The sequence below is a fragment of the Haemorhous mexicanus genome, chromosome 16, assembly GCF_027477595.1.
Source record: "Haemorhous mexicanus isolate bHaeMex1 chromosome 16, bHaeMex1.pri, whole genome shotgun sequence".
Lineage (NCBI taxonomy): Eukaryota > Metazoa > Chordata > Aves > Passeriformes > Fringillidae > Haemorhous > Haemorhous mexicanus.
The window spans coordinates 2,526,488-2,537,047 of NC_082356.1; positions in this window are offsets into that span (position 1 = coordinate 2,526,488).

Consider the following 10,560-nt stretch of genomic DNA (forward strand, 5'->3'; position numbering starts at 1 on the left):
CAGGTTGTCACGATCCGTCCCTATGAATGGGTTTCATGATGGTTCGTAAGGGATCTCAGGGTGCAAAAAGAACCAACACGGTACAGGGGGGTGTTGCAGCAATAATCCAAACAAATGCACCTTTATTGAATGACCACAGCAAAATGCGATGGAGGGATTAAGGGAGAGAAAGACAGAGAAAGAGAGAGAGAAAGAAAAAGGGGAATAGAGCTACCAAACGTAGAGACAAAGTCCTTAGGTCCAGTCCAGGTGAGGATCTGCCTGTTACGTTGGGGAGATCTCCGAGATGCAGTCCATCTGGACTCCAATTATACACTTTTTGTTGAGGGGGGAGGGGGATTAGTTCAAAACTGAATCTATTGTATCATCTGGTAAAATAATGGTATTTGGAAAAGGGGTACACACAGTTTATATCAGTGGGCGAGGGCCATTGTTTTCGTGGTCCAATGCCCACACCTGCAACATCCATCTTGCTTTGGTCAGCTCGCCTCCCCCGCGCACCTCCCCGGGCTGGGGGCTTCAGTCCCAGTCCTTGGGGAGTGTAGGAGCGGCCTTTCTCACGTGGGGATTTCTCAGGTTTTTCTCTGGTGGAGAGGCTTCTTTCATCTCAGCTTGTCTGTCACAGTGCTTGCAGATGAACGAGAGGGATCTTCTGTGGGAGACCACTCAAAAGCTCAGGAGAAGTTCAGCCAGGCCAAGAGGTGGGACAGCTTCCAAGGCTATTGCTGCAAAAAGGGCTCAGTGCCCCCTTCTTCTCATTGGGCTCAGTGTAGCATGCAGAAAAATGCACCTGTGGAAACAGTAACTTAGCAATTCCTTCAGGTCTTAGAGCCCCTGGCTTGGCGGGGAACTTTCCACTGTAGGGCCAGGAATGGGACAAAGGGGGTCTTCTGAGCGATCTCTCAGTGACAGTTGTGAGGCAGATTGGAGGATATTTCAGACAGACTCTCTCACAGGTACAGACAGTCCAGTTCTGAACAGGACAAACCGGTGCCAGCAGTGAGCGGGGCCCGTTGTTTCAGGACTGGTTCCTATGGGAAACATCCCGCTCCCAATGGCAGACATCCCGCTTCAGTCAGCCCAGCCCCCCCTGTTAGAATTTTAAGGATCTCAGTCTCAGTCCTTGGGAAGGGCTTCAATCTCCGTCCTCGATGGCGGTTGTGAGGCAAATGAGGGATCTTTGGACTCTCTTACAGACTGACATCCCAAAGCATAAAAAAATTATACATTTTGCCTTAAAAAAAAATGCAATGAATTACTAAAATTATAATTATTTTTTATTTATAGTAGTATTATTCTATGTCTCTATTACCAAATTTCAATATTTATATTTAAAAATCCATACATTTTTAGCAACCAAAAATTTATTGGTCATTGTGTAGTGGAACCTGGTGTGTTTTGTTCATGTTCTGTTCACTAAAGTGCTAAAGATAGAGGGAATAAAACACTTAGACCTAAAACCATGTGTAACCAAAACCGCATACAATCACAAGTATATTTTTGCTTAATAAATGCTTGCTTAAAATATTTTTTGCTTAATAAATGCTCAATAAACCATAACTTCTAGAATTTTAGGTATGACCACGAGATGAGGAGGAGTCGACCGGAGGACGACCGAGGAAGACTAGCAGCCTTCATCAGACAACGACCAGCAGAGGAGGACCCCTTAGTACCAAGAAGACGCATGCGCAGAGAACTTTCTGGACCCGTCCCCAACGAGAAGAGATACAGTATAAAAGTTAGACTGTATCGAACAGTGGGTGCGGCAGTCCTTGGCCAGCGGAGGCTCCCCTGTCGCCCAGCGCTGATTTTGCTTATGCCTTGCTTTCTGTAATTAATAAATTCCAATTGGACTAAGCTTATTGGAGTTTGCTTCAATTCATAACAATTGTTTATAAGTAACACAATTTCCTTAATTAATTCATGTCTATTGGCTATATATTTCTCCCGCTTTATGGAAACTAGTAATATTTGTAGTCCTTTTGGCATCATTTTTATCATCTTTTTCTCCGATAGTGTCAAGGGGAGGAACTTTGGGGTGCCTGGAGACATTTCTGGGGCACATTTGGGGCTGTTTTAGGTCTGGGGAGGGAATTCAGAGAGAACTTGAGGGTCTGGAGGACACTTGGGGGAGCCGGGTGAGAACTTGGAGGGGCACTCAGGGATTCTGAGGGACAGTTCGGGGTCCGGGGCAGCACTTGGGGGTCCAGGGGAGCCCTTGGAGGTCAGGGAGGAGAATTTGGGGCCCTTCGGGGTCCGGGCGGGCCCTTGGGGTGCTCGAACGGGGCTCTCTGGGGCGCGGGGGGTGATGGGAGTTGTAGGCGCGGGTATCATTCGGTTTAACAGGGCCGCGGAGCATCACGGGAGTTCGAGACGCAGCTGCAATGGCTCTCGCCGGGGCACGGTGCATGACGGGAGATAAAGTCCCTGCTGGGCAGGTGGAGCATGATGGGAGCTGTAGTCCCGGAAGTGGCTCGAACACGATGTTAGGCGGTCCGGGAAGGCTCTTGGGGGACACTTTTGCGTCCGAGCCGCGACTTGAGGTCCTCGGGGGAGCTTAAGCGGCTCGGGACCCCTTGGTGGGGAGCTCAGGGAGCTCTATCCGTGCTTTTATGGGCGCTGGGCGCGGCAGGAGTTTTAGCTGCGGGACTGTGTTCTGAGGGGCTCTGGGGCCGCGGGAGATGAGATGAGATGAATTCCCAGAAGTGGCTGTGCCGGGCATCTGTGGGTGCGGGTGCACTCACGGGGTCCGGTGACGCTTTCGGGGCGTCCCGAATGGGCGCTGAGGGGGCAGTGAGGGATCCTGGAGTGTCTGGGGGACACTTACGGGACAGATGGGGGCGGACCCCGGGGGGGGGGGTGGGTAATGTGGAGCGCGGGGCATGACGGGCGTTGTAGTCCCGGCTCCAATGGGGCTCAATTGAGCCGCGGGGCATGACGGGAGTTGTAGTTAGAAATAGAAGACGGCGGCCATGCTAGGCACCGCCTTCGAGGCACCGATCTCTGGTGCTGATTGGCTTCGCGAGGTGATAGGCGGGAGCTTCGGCAAATGGGAGGCGGTGGAGGCCGGAAGAGCCCATTCACCCCCTCCAGTCCCTCCCACTACAACCCAGTTCACCCCCAGTACAGACCAGTACAACCTCATTACAGACCAGTTCATCCCAAGCAGAACCCAGTACAACCCCAGTGCCCCTCCAGTCCTTCCCAATACACCTGAGTTTATTCCCAGTCCCTTCCAGTTCCCCCCCAGTGTCATCCACAGGATGCCCCAGTGTCCCCAGTCTTCCCCACAGTGTTCCCAGTGTCCACAGTTTGTCCCAGTCCTCCCCAGCGTCACTCCCAGTATGTCCCAGTGTCACCCACAGCTCAAGACACAGCTTCTGTGATCAGGCCAGAGCTCCTGAGGAGAGACCCTGGGTCAATATCAGTCACAGAATGCTGCAATCACCACTGCTCTAAAGAAAAATAAAATTAAATACATCCTTTAAAATAGAAATGTGTATTTCTTACAAGGTCTTTGAAATCTTTCTCCATAACTGGACTAGGAAAACTTTAATGACCCTCTCAGGGAGGGTGTTGTTTACATTAGACTCAGTCCCTGAGAGAGTGTTCAAAAAACTTCTTAACAACTCAAATTTAAACTCTGAAGTTTCTTGAAGTTTTAATGGGTCCCACTGAGGGACATGACTGAGAAAGTGTCCCCAGGTTCCAGTTAGAGCAGAACACTGGAGGCAGTGATGACAGCTGGGGACAAACAAGGCCAATGTGTCTCTGGGGCTGAGCAAAGCTGGATGTGTTTCAGAAATGGAAAGGGCCAAGGCCTGAGCCCCAGCCCCTGTCCAGGCAGATCCTGTCCCTCCCTCCTTGCTCAGGGCTCTTCCCGGGATGGGCACTGGCATGTGGGGATGTGCAGTGCCAAGGGCAGGAGCATGGGGCGGCCCCTGCCAGGCTGCTGAGCAGGGACAAGGAGGCCATGAGGCCCCAGGCCTGCAAGGGTCACTTGTCTCCTGCTCCTGGCTCAGGCCCAGGCCCAGCAGCCATGGCCAAAGTGCTGCCCAAGTTGGCTCTGCCAGGGCCTGGCAGCTGCTGCCCATGCCTGTGCCCTGTGCAGCCCAGGCTGTGCTACGGTGTCCCAGCCCTGCGCCTCTGTCCCTGCAGGCTGTGCTCATCCCCCGGCTGCCCCACCTGGCTGGCCCCTTCCTTTGCTGACAGCTCTGCCTCCTGCCTGCCTCTGCCTGCCCACACAAAGCCTTGGGCTGACCCAGGCTCCTTCTGGGGGATGTGTTGCACCACAGCCCTGCTCTGGTGCCTGGTTCTCCTCTTGTGTCAACTCTGGGCCTCCCCACCTGCATTTGTGGTATCATTTCTCTATCTGGCTCTTTCCCACTATGGAGAAAAAGCTCCACCACTCCTGAATCCACCCTTCAAGCCCTGCCAGGCCACTCCTGTTCTCTCCTCAGTCTCTTCTCAACTGGGACCAGGCACATCAACCTCCATGGGTTATGTTCTTGAGGCCTGCAAACCCCAGCTTGGGAAATCTTTGGGCTCTCTCCAAGGTGTTTGCAAATGAAAACACTCATAGTCTTCTTCTCATAGTCTAAGAACAGCACCAGAGGCCAAGGCCAGGCAGAGGTGTCTGTCTTGGCAGCTTTTGTCTGGGAGCAATCCTGGGATAGATGGAATGTTGGCAACCAAATTCCAATTTCTGCCATGGCCCCAGGACAAGAAGGCTGGTTCTTTTCCATAGGAAGGAAGGCACAGAGCCCTGTTGCTTCTGAGGCAGATGAGATGTGACCACCAGAGGCCAAGGCCAGGCAGAGGTGGCAGGTTTTTGTCTGCAACATACCCTTGCATACAGGAAATTTTTTAGGGCAAGTACCAATTTTCTCCATGGGTGTCTGAGAAGAGAGGAAATTCTTTTACACAGGAAGGAAAGCATGGAACCCCAGTGGTTCATGGGCAGATGAGAGGCAGCCCTTGACATTCCAAGATCAGCCAGACCTGTCAGGTGGCCCCTGGGAGGCCAAATCAGCCAGAGCTGTTCCATGTTCCCCTGATTCCACAGGGCCCCACAATGTCCCAGTGGTGCCCTTGCTTCCATGAGGCCCTGAGGTGTCACAGTGGCCCCTTGGTGACACAAGGCCCTGAAGGGTCTTAATGGTCTCCATGGTTCCACGAGGCCCCACAGTGTCATGGTGGTCTCTTGGTTCCAAGAAGCCCCACGGTGTCACCATGGCCCCAAAGTGTCACAATGGTCTCCATGGTTCCACGTGGTCCTCACAGTGTCACAGTGGTCTCCACAGGAAGGAAACAACCAAGCCCCAGTGTTCCAGGGGCAGATGAGCAGCATCCACCACATGGGCAGCCAGATTAGACAGAAGCTTTTTTCTGGGAGCAATTTCTGGATATAGGGAATTTTAGAGGTGGAACACCAGTTTCAGCCATGGATGCCTGGAGGAGAAGGACGGTTCTTTTCCATAATAAGGAAAGCATGGAACACCAGTGTTTCAGGGCCAGATGAAAGGCAGCTCCCAGAGGCCAAGGGCAGCCAGACCTCTCTGTCCTGGCAACTTTTGTCTGAAAGCAACCCTTGGATATAGGGAATTTTACAGATGGAATCCAAATTTTGGCCATTTCTGCGTTGACAAGAAAGACAATTCTTTTCCATAGGTAGCAAAGCACTGAGCCCAAGAGTTTCAGGGGCTGAAGTGGCCAGAGAAGGCTCCTGAGAGGCCAAACCAGCCAGACCTTTTTGTCCTGGCAGCTTTTGTCACGGAGGAATCCATGGACATAGGGAATCTGGGAGGTGGAATCTCAGTTTTGACCATGGGCACCTGGTCGAGCTGGATGGTTTTTCCCATAGGAAAGAAAAGTGCAAAGTCCAAGTTTCTTGGAAAAATATGAGAGGTGACCACCCACGGTCTAAGAGAGCCAGACCTGTGTCTCCTGGCAGCTTTCATCTGGGGGAAATTTTTGGACATAGGGAATTTTGGAGGTGGAATCTCAGTTTTTGTTGTGGGCACCTGGCCAGGAAAGAGAGTTCTTTTCATTAGGAAGGAAAGCACAGAGCCCCAGTGTTTCAAAGGCAGACAAGAGCCAGCTCTTCAGAAACCAAGGCCAGCCAGACCCGTCTCTCCTGACAGCTTTTGTCTGGGAGAAATTCCTGGATATAGGGAATTCTGGAGGTGGATTCCCAACTTTGGCCATGAGTGCCTGGATGTGAAAGGTGCTTTTTCCCCAAAAGAAAGAGAAGCATTTGGTCCCAGTGTTTAAAAAGCAGATGAGAGGTGGCCCCTGGGTGGCCAAGCCAGCCAGATCTGTCTGTTCTTGCAGATTTCATCTGGGAACAATCTTTGCAGATATGGAAATTTGGAGGAAGGATCTTGATTTTGGCCATGGACACCTGGAGGAGAAGTACAGTTCTTACCACAAGGAGAGCCCAGAGCCCCAGTGTTCCAGGGGCTGATGAGCAGCAGCCCTTGACATGCCAGGCTCAGCTGGACCTGTCAGGTGGCCCCAGGTGGCCCAGCCAGTCAGGCCTTGATGCCTTGAGAGGCTGCCTAGAACAGAGGTTGGGCAGTGTTACAGGAATAAAGTAGGGATTTATTAAAAAGGCCTTCAAAGGGTACACCTGGGGCAGTACAAGAGCCCAGCTGAGGGTACACCCAAGATGGATGATGGGTCACACATTTTCACACTTTTATAAGTTTTGGTCCATTTACATATTGGGGTAAGTTGTCCAATTACAGCTTCAGGTTATGAAGTCCCATCCTCCTGGTCTGCTCTCCTCTGTTTCCTGTTTGCACTTTTTGGGCCTGAAGTTGCCACAGTGTCCTTGGCTCTCCCAGGTTTCTAGGTTTCCTACTCCAGTTATGGAGAAATATTTCAAAGAGCTTCTAAAAAATATGTGCTCCTGTTTTAAAAGGTGTATTTTATTACTCTTCTCTTTGGAGCAGAGACCATTGCAGCATTCTGTGATTGATATTGACCCAGGATCAGGATCAGCTGCTCCCCTCAGCAGCTCTGGCCTGCTCACAGAAGCTGTACCTTGAGCTCTGACCCAGTGTGGACAACCTTGCTCCACATTCCCCAGCACATCCTGTCTGTCCTCACTCCCCTGGAACCTGCTGTGCTTGGAGAGCTGGCTGCACCCAGGCTAAGAGGGGTTTTCATTTTTTGTAGTTTTTGAAGCAATCTAAAACTCCTGAGTTTCCCCACTGAAAACAGGCACACTCCTCAGGTGTGTGCCGAGACCAAGCTGCCACCAATAATGTTCCCCTTACCCAAGGCAGAACTGTGCAGGAAATGTCTTAGACCTTTGGACTCCATGGTTCCAAGGGCCTTGCTCTTTGTCAATGGACTTTTGGTTCCATGAGGTTCTGTACTCCACAGTGGTATTCTTAGTTCCAAGTGTCACCATGGCCCCTTGGTTCCATGGGGCCCACTGTGTCACAATGGGCTCCATGATTCCATGATTGATGCAAAAGCTTTCCATAAACAATGAACAACACCATGGTCTCCTTGGGTCCACATTGTTGCAATGAACAATGGGTTCCATGAGATCCCAAACTGTCACAAGGGATATTTGGCTCCATGTTGGCCCCTCTGTGTCACAAAGGACCCTTGGTTCCATCAGGCCCCACAGTGCCACAGGGGTTTCCTTGGTTCCATGTGCCCCAAAATGTCACAGGGTTTTCCCTTTTCCTGCAGCAACCAGCAGCAAACCCCCGTGCCAGGGTCAAATGTCTGGCAAGAAGGAGCAAGGGGGAACATTTGGAGTGATGGATTTTGCCTTCCCAGGTCACAGTGACGTGGGATGGGGCCCTGCTGTCCTGGAGATGGCTGAACACCAGCCTGCCCATGGCAGGGGGTAAGAGACAACAGCCTCTGTCCATGGAACTGCAACAGCAGAGAGGTCAGGAGAAGGCGGGGTCTAAAAGACTCTCACCAGCACAGGAAACCTCAACCTAGGACATTTTATTGGAAGCTGACATTTTAGAGCATTCTTTTATACAGACATGGACCACCAAATACCAAGTTAAACTGTTTTGGCTTTCTCTCTGCCCTGAGACCAGGTGGAATCTTTTCCGCAGTCTGTGCTGTTCCAACCCTTGCTTAGGGCGAGGATGTCAGATCCTTCAGCAGCCTCTGCTCTCCTGGGAGGCTTCTCTTCACAGGCAGGCTCTAAAAGCCGAATAAAACAAAACAGCGGTGTAAGGCACAGCACAGGGGAAGCACCAGGCTGATCAACACTGCCCTTGCAGTGACATTTCCCGAGTGCTCCTCAGTGTGAAATACAAAGCTGTGTTTCGTGTCAGGTACATACAGGCAATGTGTGTATTAGTGATTGTGTATGTGTGGAGGCCAACAATGGGACAGCTGTGAATTCTAATAATAACTGAGGAAAGTAAAGCAGGGAAGAAGGCCTTTGAACCTCTCTTTTCTTTGCAATTAACCTTGGTTGATTTAGGAGCATTTGAATTAAAGCATTAAGGATGTTGCTCTTTGCTTGTAGTTAGGCCTTAAAGAGTGCTGCAAAAATAACCCTTTTGAAGTATAATTTTAGAATATTGCTTGTATCCTTGAAACTAGAGTTTTGGAACCTATATAAAGGAAATATGCTTATCTCATGCCTTAACAAAACAGAGAAAAACAGCTTGAGAAAGGAAGATGAGCATCATCACAAGGATTTATAATTTCGACCAAGGGAAGCTGGACATCACTGTTATGAGATTTATAGTCATTGCAATTAAAAAGGTGGAGCCACATCTGGGGAGCTGGACTTCACCAGATGGGATTCGTCTTTATTCTTGCGGAAACCAGGACCAACATCTCGGAAACTACCACCACCACCTGGAGATCCTCCTTTTTGGGACGTATCCTGAGAAAAAATAAATCACAATAGTGTATAGAATTGTGATGTAAAAATTGGAAAATAGAAACTGCTGATGAGAAAAAATTGGAATAGAAACTGCTGAGAAAGCTTATGAGTACCCCTATAAATACCTGTAAGCCCCAACTATTGGCATAGAGTTGGAGGGAAACTGCCCCCACTGTACCCAGCACTGTGTTGCTCATTCTTTACCATATTAATTAATAAATTTATTGCTGCTTGAATATTGGCATAGTCAAGCTTCTTATTTATAACAGAGACTCAAAGACAATGGAAGGGAGACAAAGAGGTCCTGAGGGCTTTCTGTATTTTAATCAGCCCCACGGTGGATTTGGGGCTGGGTCCAGGAGCCTCAGGCACTGAGAGAAGGATGAAGAAGCCGCTCAAGGAGTCAGCAGCAAAACTCCACGTGCCTTGGAGCATGGCTGGGCCCCAGGGAGGGCAGGGAATGCCAAAGGCTGCCCAGGGAGTGCTGAGAGCAGATCCTTGAGGCCAGGAGTGCAGGGAGCGCAAGGCTCTGGGCAGGGAACTGCAATGCTGAGCAAGGCCTGGCTTGGCTGCAGGAAGCAGAAAGGCCAAGCCCTGAGCCCAGCCTGGGCCAGCAGGGCCTGTCCCTCACGGCTGGCTCGGGGCTCTTTGTGGGGCAGGGGGATGTGAGGGGCAGCAAGGACAAACGCCATCAACCCGTGTGACACTCCAGATCATCAGGGAACCGAGGGCCAGAGTGACACAGCGAGGCCTCATGGAAACAAGCGGCCGTTGGGAGCCTGCGGGGCTCTGACACCCCAGAACACTCAAATGCTGGGGGTGACCAAAGGCTTCTTTACTCAAGTTTTGTGTACAGGAGAAACACCAACCAGATATTCTCAAGAGGTCAAAATGACACAAAATTTTACTGGCAAAGTACAAAAATCTAAGAAACTTTGGAAAAGGGTTCAATGTCGCATCCAGTTCAACATAAAACACTTATCATAGCAGGAACTTCGTTAACTTGGCCCATTGAACCTGGAAACCTTTAAACAATTAGGTTGTTGAGGTACCCAAAAATGTTCCATAGAAACAACATTAGAAGGAGAGGAAAGAGAGAGACAGAAAGACAGAAGCTCTATAGAAGGACACGCATATGGCTCCAAGTTCCTGGGGTTCCAGTGTGGGTGAGACCCAAACCCCAGGAGAAGGCAGGGTCCATACCAGGGGCTGACCTTGTGCTCTGTGTTTTTAAGCCCCTGGGCCTTTGTGGGGCTCCCCTCAGGTGGGATTTGTGATTGCTCAGGCAGTCAGGGCTGGCTCAGCGCTGTCCCCACTGTGTGACTGATTGACAGCTCATCCCAAGGTGTCAGAGGACATTGATCTCATCCAGCCTCAGACAGCGACCATGGTGACACTGGGGAACCTCATGGAACTGTGGGTCAGTTGTGACAATGCGGATCCAAGGACACCAGGGTGACACTGGGGAACCTCATGGAGCCAAGGGGCCCTTGTGACAGAGTGGGGCCCCATGGAAATGAGGAGTCCATTGTGACTGATAGGGAAGATTCTTTACAGACAGTTCGATGGGTGAAGGTTTTGGTGTTGACATCTTTGAAATGGTCTTAATGTCTCCATTAACTTTATTACAGAGCCCAGACAGCTTGGCTCCTGAAACAGACACGTGGGTCTGCATGAGC